At 47.7% G+C, this 14959-nt stretch overlaps 1 protein-coding gene and 7 non-coding genes across 8 annotated transcripts in view; 1 reads left to right on the top strand and 7 right to left on the bottom strand.

The window, feature by feature from the left end:
• Nucleotides 1-14959, top strand: part of LOC149339532 (angiotensin-converting enzyme-like) — a 92515-nt gene that overhangs the window by 24841 nt on the left and 52715 nt on the right. The gene's annotated exons all lie outside the window — the stretch shown is intronic.
• Nucleotides 55-126, bottom strand: TRNAT-CGU (transfer RNA threonine (anticodon CGU)). Its single transcript has one exon. It is a non-coding gene; the product is annotated as a tRNA-Thr (tRNA).
• On the bottom strand, nucleotides 759-830 carry TRNAT-UGU (transfer RNA threonine (anticodon UGU)). Its single transcript has one exon. It is a non-coding gene; the product is annotated as a tRNA-Thr (tRNA).
• TRNAT-UGU (transfer RNA threonine (anticodon UGU)) lies at nucleotides 7780-7851 on the bottom strand. Its single transcript has one exon. It is a non-coding gene; the product is annotated as a tRNA-Thr (tRNA).
• Nucleotides 7998-8069, bottom strand: TRNAT-CGU (transfer RNA threonine (anticodon CGU)). Its single transcript has one exon. It is a non-coding gene; the product is annotated as a tRNA-Thr (tRNA).
• Nucleotides 8618-8689, bottom strand: TRNAT-CGU (transfer RNA threonine (anticodon CGU)). The gene has a single exon. It is a non-coding gene; the product is annotated as a tRNA-Thr (tRNA).
• Nucleotides 9052-9123, bottom strand: TRNAT-CGU (transfer RNA threonine (anticodon CGU)). The gene has a single exon. It is a non-coding gene; the product is annotated as a tRNA-Thr (tRNA).
• Nucleotides 14305-14376, bottom strand: TRNAT-UGU (transfer RNA threonine (anticodon UGU)). Its single transcript has one exon. It is a non-coding gene; the product is annotated as a tRNA-Thr (tRNA).

Below are 14959 nucleotides of genomic sequence, written 5' to 3'. Positions count from 1 at the left end.
TGGTATATTCTTGCTTACCTAACATAAGAAAAAAAAAATCCCTTGAGAGACATCAGCCGCCAGTGAGGATCGAACTCACGACCGCTGGTTTACGAGACCAGCGCTCTGCCACTGAGCTATAGCGGCGCTTGTTGCACGCGGCCCTTCGGAGCAGGCATTAGAGAAGCGCTCGCGCCTCCAGCTGCGTAGTGTCTTTTTTTTTCTTTATTTCCGGTATTCACATATACGTACAAAACAAACCGCAATCACCCACTAAGTTAAAAACGACCGCACACCTTGTGCGGACGTACTTAAAAGTCCTTCATCGACAATAACGGTTCCAAACGTGACAGCCATTCTGGGACACATTCCTGCAACTTTTGCTCCTCAAAAAAGTTTCTGATGCTTTCTCTAAAATACAGTCGTGCAGGTCTTACATCAGGATCAGCGTGCCGAACCGCCATTCTGCATTTCCAAATACTATGCAGGCACATTAACATAATCAAGTCAAAAGGGGTTCCGTCATCACTTTCTATTGGTAAGTAACGAATTCCATAGGCGTCAAGTGGAAACTCTTTTTTGATGGTACGCTGGAGCACATCCCAGAGGAACACAGCATCCCAACACTGCAGGAACACATGCTCAATTGTTTCTTCTTTTCTGCATATTATACAATGTGTACCCCAAGCTGCGTAGTGTCGATGGATGTCTATCTCGTCGCATTAATTGGTATATTCTTGCTTATCTAACATAAAAAAAAAAATCTCTTGAGAGACATCAGCCGCCAGTGAGGATCGAACTCACGACCGCTGGTTTACAAGACCAGCGCTCTGCCACTGAGCGATAGCGGCTTTTTTTTCTTTATTACCAACTTGGCTGGAGAAACAAAACAAAAATACGATGACATGACAATAAAAGCACTGGTCAGTTTCTAGCTAGTGCACGATGATAAAATGGGTTAAATGATTTTAGTTGGTCGAGGACAGGCAACCACTCAGGTTGTGGAGTTCGCTGTCCGAAAACTTCCTGTGTGTACGTAATGCTTTCAATGAAATACTGATGTGCAGGATGCACAACAACATGTTCATGCCTGACATCCGTTCGCGTGCCCCATAGGCTATGCATGCAGAGCAACATTAGCAGGTCGCAAGGCACTTCACCTGTTTCTGCACATGGTAGGAAACGTATTCCAAAAGGCGTCAAGGGTAACTCTTTTTTCAGGGTGCGTTTCAAGACATCCCAAAGAAAGACAGCGTCATGACAATCGAGAAGGATATAGTGAAGTTCGCGGTGCTGTATTTTGTTTGCCGCGTCCGGTCGCGTAGTCGAATGCCCATTACGTTCTTTTCTTGGGCCCTCCGCACAACCGCACAGAAACGGGTCAGCAACCCAGCGGGAGGAGGGGGGCGCCGAATGACGGGGGATTACGGGAGACGTCAAACTCCCCTCATGGACGGAGTCGTTAGGCCGCATCACAGTGCGTGGGCTTTTGTGCCATGTCTGCAGGGGCGTGCTTTGACATTTTGTCACGCTAGCTGCAGGCATGAGGAGCGACGATGCTTAACAGATGAGTTGAAGTGGCTTTCCTCGAACTTGGGTCAATCGGACGTTGAAGTAATCTGCATCATGGGAAAGTGAGAATGCTCGCGAAGCTCGCAGCAGGAAAGCAAAATCGTGATGGTGGAAAGTGTACATACGATATGTGTACGGTGTCGCGATGAGCTACCTTCTTTCCCCAATCATTGATTGCTTGTGTTTTCCTTTCCCCAATAAGTTATTGGGTGGATGTTTGTACAGTACCTGATTGGTTATTTCTCCCACCGAGGGCGGGGACATAGGATTTAAAACGCGCTGCTTCGGCAGGACCGAGGGCTGGTTTTGTCACGTAGAAGTACGAGCCAGTCAAGTGTAAATATGTTCTCTCCTTGCTTGTATCTTCCTTTGTGCTTTTAATTGTTATAAAAAGTTAACCTCTCCAGAAGTGTCCTCTTGCAATGTGATTGAGCAATTCGAATCTGCAAGACGTCAAGAATCCTACAACAATAATCTTTAACCCAATTTCCCTCTACGAGATCTTAAGAGAGGATTTCAACTGGCGCAGCCGTAGAGGGGACATTTTTAGCTGATATTTATTTTTTATTTCCAAATACTGTTAGCCCTTGCGGGCTATTACAGGGTGGGAATGGTATAGTCAGTTAGTACAACACAGTTCCAGCTCTTTTACAAAAGTTTCAAGTGAACAAGTTTTGTTGAATACGTGTCGGTCAAGGTTATTCCATTCTATAATTGTTTTAGGCAGAAACGAAAACTTATACACATCAACTCTCGGCATGTATGACATAACTACAAAGGGATGGTTAGTACGCGATGACAGTCTTCCGGGTGGTCGCAAGTACAAGGTAGAATCCAGATTGAACATATTGTGATAAAGCTGATAAAAAAACTTTAGCCTAGCAATTTTTCTGCGAATAGCCAATGTTGGTAACTGTGTTCGTAATAGAAGCTCTGATACGGACTGCGTTCTTCGGTAAGACGAAAATATAAACCTTGCTGCCAATCTTTGAACATGTTCAACCTTTTCTACAAGGTATTTCTGATTCGGATCCCAAAATATATGCTTGCGTATTCCAGAGTTGGTCTTACTATTGATTTATATGCTTGCAGTTTGACATCCGATGGTGCATCTTTTAGCTTCCGCCTTAGGAATCCAAGTTTTCGTTGAGCTGCTCCACAAATTTTTTGCACATGATCACTCCAGTTTAAGTCATGGCTAATCGTGATACCTAAATATTTTAATTCACTAGAACGCTTTAGTTCTTTGTTATTAATCATGTATGGGAACACTAATGGAGACTTTTTGTTCGACACAATCATAGAAGTTGACTTATCATAATTAATGCTCATGTCCCATTTCACACACCAATCATACACAACCTACAAGGAGTCATTCAGGAGAACCTGGTCTCGCAGGCATTTTACGCGACAAAATAACACAATATCATCAGCAAACAAGCGCGCTTCGACGAGAGGGTGTATGTCATTCGCAATATCATTAATATATAATAAAAACAATATAGGACCCAGAACGGACCCTTGCGGAACACCAGAGGAAATTGATGAAGTCGATGAGCGTTCTTCATCTATTGCTACAAATTGTTCTCTGTTAATTAAGTAAGCTATACGTTCTATAGTTTCCACTTTTTTGCAAATTAGACATTCCACTGACCAAGGTACAAAAAGGCCTTTGCTCTGCAACCATGGCTTCACTGGGAGGGTTCCAGTATGCAATTGAAAAAAGAAAGAACGCACTGAAGGCTTCACCGGCATTTTTTTTACTCTTTTTAGCACATCGGTTTCGGGACCCAAAAGATATGCACTGCGATAAACAGGCACTGGCAGAAAAACATCGAGCAGGTCCTTGTACATCTTTTTCCTTGTTAAAATGGCTAGATACTCATCGGAAAAGTTTGACCGAAGAATACGGACTGCTGCAACAACTTCATGCAAGAAAGCACTTAACCCACTCCGACCTGCAGATATGGATGACACAACATAATCAGGCAGTGATTCTGACAATCGCACTTGTATAACAGTTCGCAGAAAATCATTACCTTGACGCAAGAAAAAGAATCTAGTCACTATCTGTCTCAGAAATAAATTTGATAATCCTAGTCCCCCGTTCCGCACCTTATGTAACAGATTGCATCGGCTGGTACGTTCCCATGTTGACGACCAAGTAAACGTTGCAAACACTCTGTGCAGCCTTTGCACTGAAGTCATTGGCAAAGGTAACGCTTGCAGAACATAAAAAATCCTCGCTATTAGAAACATGTTGCACACAGTAGCTCCTGCAAACATGGAAAAGTTGTGACCGCCCCATTTGCTTGTCTGAGCTTTGACTCCTTCGGTTTCATGGGCCCAATATTCTTTGCTTTCTCTGTAGTTGGTTAGCGGCACGCCGAGGTACTTTCCTGGCGTGTCTACCCACTTCATTCGAGAGAATACTTCCGGCGTGGCCTGCCACTTTCCATGCCAAAAACCGAAACATTTCTGCCAGCTTATCGCAAAGCCACTTGCGTCACAAAAATTTACGGCTTCTCTCACCACTTCTTGCACGCTTTCCTGGTTTCTGCAGAACACTGCTATATCATCTGCATATGCCAATACCTTCACTTCATTGTGACAAAAGGTGTAACCTCGAATGTTTTGCGTAGTTAACAGCTTTAAACAAAAGGGCTCCAGGTAAAGTGCAAAAAGCAGTGGAGAAAGAGGGCAACCCTGCCTCACTGACGACAAGACAGGAATACTATTACTCAGGAGCTTATTAATTATGAACCTTGATGTACAGCCATCATAAACCATTTTCACGCCATCAGTGATGATATATCCTACATTCACATGTTCCAAAAGCACGAACAAAATTTCATGCACAACTTTATCTAACGCCTTATGCAGGTCTAGTTGGATGATGGCGACACGACCCTCCGTTGCATCACAGCATTCAAGGACACTCCTAGCTACGTGTATGTTAGTAAAAATGAATCTGCCTTTTATGCCACAGGTCTGGCGTGGGCCAACAAGGGTTTTAATTACTGTTTGGAGTCGTCCGGATAGCACTTTCATATAAATTTTGTAGTCTACGTTAGTTAAGTTTATTGGGCGGTAACACTCAACTGACTGCAACCTACTCGGGTCGTCCGATTTTGGGATCAACACCACGTGGGAAGTTCAAAAAGACAGCGGAGTTAACTTTCTTTCGTAACACTCGCTTATTACACGTTGCAATGCTATTGCGATTTCTGTTTTCAAAGCCTTGTAAAATGCGGCACCGAGGCCGTCCGGCCCAGGCGACTTGTTTAAGCTCAGCTGCTGTATTGCAGCTTCGATTTCTGCTGCCGTTATGGGCTCCTCAAGTACCTGCGCCAGGTCATCCTCGACTCTTGGCATTAGCGACAGGAATGCAGTTTTGTAGTGTTCAACACCAGGCGTTTTAAGGCTGAACAAGTTTTGGTAATATTCCAGAAACGCCCTTTCAATCATCTCAGATTCGGAAGTTACGTCATTGCGATAACAAATTTCCTTTATCTCTTTCGAAACTGCATACTGTTTTTCTTCGCTGAGCGCCCTTTTTGTGGGTATCTCCCCAAGCCAAAATCTTTCGCTGCGCGCCCTTATCACAGCACCTCGATATTTCGTTTCATCTATTAGTTCAAGCTTAGTTTTGGTCTCTTATTTCTTGTCTGTACAACCCCGGCTTGACGCCTTCCATGCTGAGCATGAAATCAAGCTCTTTACGAAGTTCCTTTTCTTGCTGTTTTTCTTTACGCTTTAAAACATGCTCTTCCTATAGCGGCCACTTTCACGTCGCATTTAAATTGTTCCCATGTTTGTATAAAGTCTGACTCTTTTTCTAACAAGCTTTTGACTGAGTCTTTTAGTTTCTTGCTAAACTCCTCATCCTCCAACAATGTGTCATTAAATTTCCATAATTCCCAACTAAACTTGACAGTCCTTTTCCTCTCTCCAAATGTGCCCACAACTAAAGAATGATCACTGAAGCTGACGTGCAAAGTCTGGTACTGGGAACACAAGGGCACAACCTCAGAAGGAACATAAATTCTGTCCAGCCTTGCATGACTAACGCCTTGGAAATGCGTGTACTGTGCTTGTTCTCGCCCTTGCATTACAATGCCAATGTCCTCCAATTCTGCTTCATTAATCATCTCGAACAGCAGCTGGGCACTCGTGTCCCGAACGGTTTTGTTCGTTGTTCTATCTTCAGGTCTACACACACAGTTAAAATCTCCAAGCAATAGTACACGCTTTTTTTTCAGCAGGAAAGGTTGAACACGGCGAAAAAAGGCATCTCGTTCGGGAATTATATTAGGTGCATATACACACACATCTCTCCACTCTACACCATAAAAGTAAAAATCGCATGCTACAATCCGGCCACTTTCACAGGAAAATACGGTCTCCATGGCGACTTTGCAGTTTCGAGTTAAAATCAGACACCCTCCCGACTTTCCTTTTGCATGGCACACGCAAACACTGAACTGTGTACGGTGAATTTCAGCCATCGTATCTGTCAACTCTTCGCTTTCAATTTTTGTCTCTTGAACAGCCAACAGATCGATTTCGTTTTCGAACAGGAGACGATTAAGCTGATTTTGCCTCCTTCGCGCAGAAAGACCTCTCACGTTCAGTGTGGCAATACGCAAGCTAGATGTTAGTTGAGACGCCATCTAAACGGTTGGGATTCGCCGCTCTCGAAGTGACATCGGTTTGCAGCTCACCTCATCAGAAATCCTTCTAGTTTGTAAAGTACGGCGGTGTCAGCACTGAACCCGATCGAAGACCGGGTTACCAACTCGAAGACCCTGCGAGGCACCTGCGCTAAGGCGGAGGGACCGCCGACGAAGTCCTACGATCAGGAGGGACGTTCGGCCTGGGCTTGTAGGCCGCACGTCGAACAGGAGGCGCTTTGGGAAGAGGTTCCTCATGGTCCATCCCGTCGCAGCTCGTTGCCTTGTCATCAGCTTCGTCGTGCGTCCTCTTCGCTGGCAAAGTTGACGCCGCGGGCTTCTCCGTGTCAATGTCGATCCTTTTCGTCGGTCGGTTCCAAAACCGTCTCAGGTGCACCTACCGTAGCATCATCTCCTTTTCCCGCCCTCGCCTCAGTTCTGGTGTCAGGCACAGATGGTTCTGCTGAGTTGGCAGCCTCATGTTGCGTGGGAAGCGTTGCTTTTTCTGAGGCTATGCTTTTTGGTACTGCGTCTTCCCGACTGTCACGGGTCGCCTCTACCGTGTCGACTTCGTCCATAATATGCTCCTCAGTAGTATCCCTACGACCAAGACCAGCTACGGTAGAATATGTTCGCACGCACTCACGCACTGGGCGTCGTCGTGGCCGAAGCGACGACAGAGCCCGCAACGTGGCACACGGCACTCCCGATGTATGTGTCCGGTGCCGCGGCACCGGAGGCAGAGCGGAGCTCTGCCAGGAACGTGGACGAGTGCGACGTCCTCTCCAACACGCAGCTGGTGCGGTAACTCCTCAATGGTAACGCCCACCTTCAGCTTCAATGTCACTGAGCGCGTAGTAGATGACTTGTCGACGCAGCCTTTGACTCTCCACTTGTCCCGAGTTATGTCGGTCACTTTTCCAAAAGCTGCCAGAGCTGCCTTCACGTCGTCATCTTGAATGCCGTGTAGCAGCCAGAACAGCTTCAGCCTGACGCCCTGGTTGCATGGGTCAATGACCACACAGCGGTGGTCCTTGACGTTGAACGCCTCCGCCTGTTCATTTTGCTTTTTCCTTCTTCATTGCAGAATGTCGCGGCCCAAACATGATTCATTTGATATGCCCCGAGGGCAACCACTTCCGGCAGCAATGACAGACGCTCAAGAGCGTCACGAAAGTCTTCAACACGGTATGGCCTGGCTTGGACGTCGCCATGCAAAAAAACAGTATGCAAAACACTCGAACCTGTTGGAAAATGCGGCAAAATCAGCTGGTAGTCCTCGTTCGGTTTGATCGTACTCCTGATACCGCGGCCCGGCTGGGCCGCTGAATCCGCTCCTTGGGAGCCCATGATACGCACGTCCGACACGCTCGGTGGCCGGAAGTCGAATCCCACTGAGCTATAGCGGCGCTTGTTACACGCGGCCCTTCGGAGCGGGCATTAGGGAAGCGCTCGCACCTCCCGCTGCGTAGTGTCAATGGATTTCTGTCTCGTCGCATTAATTGGTATGTTCTTGCTTACCTAACGTAAGAAAAAAAATCTCCTGAGAGACATCAGCCGCCAGTGAGGATCGAACTCACGACCGCTGGTTTACAAGACCAGCGCTCTGCCACTGAGCTATAGCGGCGCTTGTTGCACGCGGCCCTTCGGAGCGGGCATTAGGGAAGCGCTCGCATCTCCCGCTGCGTAGTGTCGCTGGATTTCTATCTCGTCGCATTAATTGGTATATTCTTGCTTACCTAACGTAAGAAAAAAAATCTCCTGAGAGACATCAGCCGCCAGTGAGGATCGAACTCACGACCGCTGGTTTACGAGACCAGCGCTCTGCCACTGAGCTATAGCGGCGCTTTTTTTTTTTCTTTCATGGTATTTATTTACATGGTTTTGTATACAAAGCATATATATACAGATGTGTGTGTATATATACACACACAAAAACAACTATTTACAGAGCACCTAGGTAGGCGCTACGTGGCAGAAACATAATAGTAACATATTATAACTAAAAGGCCGGTAAAGATATACACCGGCGCTTGTTACACGCGGCCCTTCGGAGCGGGCATTAGGGAAGCGCTCGCGCCTCCCGCTGCGTAGTGTCGATGGATTTCTATCTCGTCGCATTAATTGGTATATTCTTGCTTACCTAACGTAAGAAAAAAATCTATTGAGAGACATCAGCCGCCAGTGAGGATCGAAATCACGACCGCTGGTTTACGAGACCAGCGCTCTGCCACTGAGCTATAGCGGCGCTTGTTACACGCAGCCCTTCGGAGCGGGCATTAGGGAAGCGCTCGCACCTCCCGCTTCGTCGTGTCTATGGATCTCTATCTCGTCGCATTAATTGGTATATTCTTGCTTACCTAACGTAAGAAAAAAATCTATTGAGAGACATCAGCCGCCAGTGAGGATCGAACTCACGACCGCTGGTTTACGAGACCAGCGCTCTGCCACTGAGCTATAGCGGCGCTTGTTACACGCAGCCCTTCGGAGCGGGCATTAGGGAAGCGCTCGCACCTCCCGCTTCGTCGTGTCTATGGATCTCTATCTCGTCGCATTAATTGGTATATTCTTGCTTACCTAACGTAAGAAAAAAATCTATTGAGAGACATCAGCCGCCAGTGAGGATCGAAATCACGACCGCTGGTTTACGAGACCAGCGCTCTGCCACTGAGCTATAGCGGCGCTTGTTACACGCAGCCCTTCGGAGCGGGCATTAGGGAAGCGCTCGCACCTCCCGCTTCGTCGTGTCTATGGATCTCTATCTCGTCGCATTAATTGGTATATTCTTGCTTACCTAACGTAAGAAAAAAATCTATTGAGAGACATCAGCCGCCAGTGAGGATCGAACTCACGACCGCTGGTTTACGAGACCAGCGCTCTGCCACTGAGCTATAGCGGCGCTTGTTACACGCAGCCCTTCGGAGCGGGCATTAGGGAAGCGCTCGCACCTCCCGCTTCGTCGTGTCTATGGATCTCTATCTCGTCGCATTAATTGGTATATTCTTGCTTACCTAACGTAAGAAAAAAATCTATTGAGAGACATCAGCCGCCAGTGAGGATCGAAATCACGACCGCTGGTTTACGAGACTAGCGCTCTGCCGCTGAGCTATAGCGGCTTTTTTTTTCTTCATTGCCTGACTTCGGCAAGAACCACAGTGCACAAATACACTTACAGAGCACAATGAGCAATAATTAACAACATTATCCGCCTTGTGGGGCGCGGCTTTGTCACGTTAAAACTCTTTAAGCGTCACCAAAGGCTCGACTATTTCGAGCCACTCGGGAGCTTCAGGAGCAAGTTTCGGAACTTCAATATACGTATGCATGCACTCCCGAAAATAGATCCGTGCTGGCCGTGCATCAGGAGCGCGATGATATCCTGTCTTTCTGGAGTGCCAAATACAATGGAGGCCCATTAGCATAATAATGTCGAATGGTGTCCCATCCTCACTCTCTACAGGCAAGTACCGAATACCATGAGAGTCCAGCGGTAATTCCTTTTTTAAAGTCCTTTGTCAGTTGTCCCAAAAGTATACCCCCTCCAAACAGTGCAAAAAAAACGTGGTCTATTGTTTCTGGTTGTTTACAAATTAAACAATGTGATCCCCAAGGTAGAAATAAATGCTTCCCCTCAAAAAATTTCTTTACTGGTAGTGTTCCGGTATGTAATTTAAAGAAAAATGTTTTTGCACTTGGTGGCACCTGCATCGCCTTTACACGCTTAAGTACGTCGCGTCCCAGGCCTCCATTGTATAAGGCCCTGTACATGGGTTGTGGAAGTACGACATCACACAAATCCTTGTATAACTTCTTCCTGCTAACAGAAGATAAATATTCGTACGGAAATCGAACAGACAGGAATCGAACACTCGCGACAACCTCTCTAAAGTAACCAAAAATGCGTCCCGAGAAACTTTCGGTTGAGACAACAAAGTCCGGATCGCTTACATCGCGCACAAAACAAAATCTGCTTACAACCTGCCGCAGAAATAAGTGTCCCAGACTCAGGCCACCGTCCTTCACCCGCCTAAACAAATTGGTCCGGCTGCAGCGTTCCCAGTCCGCAGCCCACACAAAAACGGCGAAGATCCGGTGCAGTCTCTGTACGTTCATCCTTGCACAATGCAACACTTGCATCACGTACCACAGCCTAGACATAAAAAACTGATTACACACTGTGGCCCTTGCGAAAATTGAAAGCTGTCGCCGTTTCCACCTCTCCACCTTTTCACGCGTGGCTTGCGTGTTTGCTTTCCAGTACGCATTGCTATCGCGATAACCGTCCAGTGGGACGCCTAAGTAGTTTACTGGGGTCGTCACCCAGGACATGTTTGCAAAATTGCCGGGCTTCGTTGGCCATTCTCCGTGCCAAAGCCCCAGTGACTTTGACCAATTCACTTTACTACCGGTGACCTTGGTGAATTCTTTTACGCATGCCACGGCCTCGGTTACACCTTCCCGGTTCACTGTGAACACCGCGACATCATCCGCATAAGCCAGCAGCTGAACTTCGGCCGCCTGTAGCTGGAAGCCACGAATTTTTTCACTTTCCATGATATTCAAACACAACGCTTCAATGTAAATGCAGAATAGAAGAGGGCTGAGGGGACAACCCTGGCGCACCGAATGCTGCAGGCTAATGGGGGCCCCCAAACTCTTGTTTACAATTAATCTTGTCGTGCAGTACCGGTACGCCAAGGCCACTCCCTCGCCAATAATGGACCCTACATTCACATGGTCTAGTATGCAGAATAGGAGATCGTGCGAAACACAATCAAATTCCTTCTCAAGATCTAACTGAAGGATGGCTACACCGCTATTTGTGTTAACACAGCATTCCAGCACACACCTCGCTCTATGAATATTGGAAACAATAGAGCGTCCATTGATCCCACACGTCTGGTGGGTACCGACTATATCTTGAATTACTGACTGTAGTCTACGGGCTAAAATCTTCATGAAAACTTTATAATCTACGTTTGTGAGGGCGATAGGACGATATGCTGTGACCTGTTGTAACTTTTCTACTTCGTCAGATTTAGGAATTAGCACTGTATGGGATTTACCATAAGATGGGGGCAATTCATTTACTTTGTAGGCTTCATTATACACTGCTGTCAGTACTGGCACTATTTCGTGTTTATATGCTTTGTAAAAAGCTGCGCTTAACACATCAGGTCCAGGAGATCTTCCCAGGTTCAAATTTTCTATAGCTTGCTCGACCTCTGACGCAGTTATCGATAGCTCCAGCCTTTCTTTCTGTTCGTCATCTAATCGCGGTAAAGCACCAAGAAACTTTTCCTTGAATGCGCTCACATCCACTTCTTGCTTTGCAAACAGCGCCTGATAATATTCAAGAAATGCCTGCTGTATATGCCCGCTGTCCCCAGATAACGCCCCGCCCCATTCAATCTTTTCAATGTGGTTTCGCTGAGCATGCGTTTTTTTCGGTTCCTAGAGCTCGTTTTGAAGTTGTCTCCCCAACAGCTATATCTTGCACCCTAGCCCTCACAAGTGCACCGCGATAGCGTTCTTCCTCGAAGAGTTCAATTTTGTGTTTTATTTTTCTGATGTCGTCCATCCATTTGCCTGGCTGTTCGCTTTCTTTTTAGAGAAGTTTAGCCAGTAAGGACCTTAAATTTTCCTCCTCACGCCTCTCCTCTTGTCGTATACAGCTTGACCTTTCAATTGCTGCTATCTTTATTTGTTGTTTGCAAAGTTCCGACTGCTGCCATACTTTCAGTTCCCCGTTCGGCTTTAATTTGCTGATTTCTTCGTTTATTTCCTGCTAAAGATGTCGTCTGTAATGAGCTTATTATTTAATTTCCACATCTCCCAAGAAAACTGATTTCCTCGTTTCTTTGTCCCTATCCAACACAACACTAAACAATGATTAGAAAATGATACCGATACTACACTGCAGCTACTGCATTTTGTAATGACGTCCGGCGACACATAAATGCGATCTAGCCGCGCATGGCTAGACCTTTGAAAATGTGTGAACCTCACACATCGCGCGCCTTCTAAACATTCGGCCACATCATCGAAGTTGCACGTGTCTATAATTTCTGAGAGTACCTCAGTGCTTCTGTCCCTAAACGCCCGTGCACTGGTTTTGTCACAGCCTCCGAGTAGCAATTGAAGTCGCCCATGACGATCAGGGATTTCTCACAACTAAAGTACTTTTGTACGTTTTGAAAAAAGACTGTCCTCTCATCCACCGCATTTAGGGCGTACACACAAATGATGTGCCAATATGTTTTGTCGTACAGGAAGTCAACAAAAACAAATCGACCCGATGGACACGCGGTATATGCCTGAACCTCAAGTCCCGGTACATTCTTTACAAAGATGACACAACCCGCAGACATTCCTACAACGTGGGTCACTACTGCAAAAAATCTAGACGTGAAACGTCGCACCATGCTCCCGGTCTCTTCTTCCCTGTCAATTTTCGTTTCCTGCACTGCCAGGACGTTAATGCCATGCTCTGTTAAAAGGCGGTACACTTGGCTCTGCTTCTTCTTACTTGCCAGTCCCCTGACATTAAGTGTACCGACTTCATGGGGAACGCATGAGCCATTTTCATGCAGAAGAAAGAGGCCGGGAGCATGGTGCTTACCCTTCGCGTCTAGCGCTTGGCTAGACGACATCATTGACACCAGAGCCATCCGGTGCTGGTACGAGGCCCGGCTGAGAGGGCGGCTTGTCGAGGGCTCTCCTCTCCGTCGACACATTAGGTCGTGGCCGGATGAAGGACCGCCGCCCTTGGGTCGTTTTTGCTGGCGGCTCCTCGACGCTGGGGGCTTCCGCCTTGTCTCCTTCGGTTCCAGTCTGGGCGTGTGGCCGCTTCGATGGGGCAGGGACGCTGGTCGTGCGGGCGCCGCTCTGGTCAAGGTTCTCCTCGGTCAGAGTCGCTGGCTCGGTTTCTTGGCGCGCCGGCACGTTTTCTCCACCACTCGACGCCTCCATCTCCTTTCTAGAAGGTTTTGCCCCTTCAGGTTTCCGTCCAGCATCGCTGCTGGAGGGTCCCGAAGAGCCCATCGAGCCTGCTTGCATTTCGGGTTCCTCTATGCCTTTCGCAGATTCTTCGGCTTCGAATACATCCATCAGGAGTTCCGCAGAGTCGTATTTCGATGCACCGCCCGTAGACACCGCGTAAGGGCGGACACACTCGTTATCCGCGTGGCCGTACCGCCGACATTTCGTACAGCGGGGAGCCTTGCATTCACGCCGCACGTGGCCCGTACCATAGGAGCGCAAGCACTGCATTGGACGCCCAGGCGCCACAACAAGAGCCAACTCTCCGGCGACGCGTACCTGGTGTGGCAGGTCTTCCACTTTCAAGCCTGGCTTCAACTTCAGTAGGACGGTTCTTGTCGTTGAGCTCTTGTCATTGACGCCTTGTATCCGCCACCGCTCACGCGTAACGTCGGTCACTTTGCCAAACACCGCGAATGCCCTCGGGTTGTCGTCGTCGGCCACACCGTGAAGCATCCAGTGTAGCCGCAGCTTTATCTGCTGGTCTTCCGGTTGATGATGAGGCAGCGGCGTCTCTTGACCTGCAGCTCATTGAAGGCGAGCAACTTCTTTGCTGCCTCCGTGTTCCGCAGGGTAACCGCCCACACATGGTTGATTTGGTACGCCCCCAACGCAACCACGTCGGGGAGCGTACCGGTCTCGGCCGGGGCGTCACGGAAGTCCTCGACGCGGAACGGCCTCGCTCGCACATCGCCGTGAAGAAAAACGGTGTTGAAAACAACACGTCCTGTTAGCAGTGTCGGCAAAATGATTTGGTAATCCTTATCTTCGCTTTCGTCGATCCTGTTTCCGCGGCCGTCAACGGCCGCTATCGCCGCTCCGCTGGAGCTCATGACCCCGCGATCCGATCAGCTCGGCTGCCGGAAGCAGAATGCCACTGAGCTATAGCGGCGCTTGTTACACGCGGCCCTTCGGAGCGGGCATTAGGGAAGCGCTCGCACCTCCCGCTGCGTCGTGTCTATGGATCTCTATCTCGTCGCATTAATTGGTATATTCATGCTTACCTAATGTAAGAAAAAAAAATCTCTTGAGAGACATCAGCCGCCAGTGAGGATCGAACTCACGACCGCTGGTTTACAAGACCAGCGCTCTGCCACTGAGCTATAGCGGCTTTTTTTTTTTTTTTCTTTATTGCCGATTTTGACGTACAAATCAAGAGGTTACAAGAAATAAAACATGGCGGCCACACTTCGGCCGACACGACTTTAAAATTTTTTGAGCGACATTAATCCATCTAGTACAGTTATCCATTGTGGTGGATCAGGCAGTGCGTTGTACACATTTCTTAAGCGCACAACGCTCTCAATGAAATGTTCGCGAACCGGGCGAACAACCAAGTCCGCGTGTTCAAACTGCATTCGTGTTTTCCACACCGCGTGGAGGCCCAGGACCATAATGAGGTCATAAGGTATTTCCTCTGAGGGATTCACAGGCAAGAAACGTATGCCGTACGGATCCAGGGGTAACTGTTTTTTTAAAGTTCTTTGGAGTACATCCCAATGAAAGATCGGGTCCCAGCAGTCTAGAAATACGTGTTCTATTGTTTCGGGTTTCTTGCATAAAAAGCAGTCAGTGTTCCATGGAATGAAGAGTCCTTTATCGTGAAGCCAGGTCTTAACTGGGAGGGTGTTTGTATGTAACTTGAAAAAGAACGATTTGGCGGAGGGTAGTATAGGCATTTTCTTCACTCTTTT

The sequence above is a fragment of the Amblyomma mixtum genome, chromosome 6 (assembly GCF_055824585.1).
Source record: "Amblyomma mixtum isolate Tamu chromosome 6, ASM5582458v1, whole genome shotgun sequence".
NCBI lineage: Eukaryota > Metazoa > Arthropoda > Arachnida > Ixodida > Ixodidae > Amblyomma > Amblyomma mixtum.
This window is presented reverse-complemented; position numbering and strand designations above follow the sequence as displayed.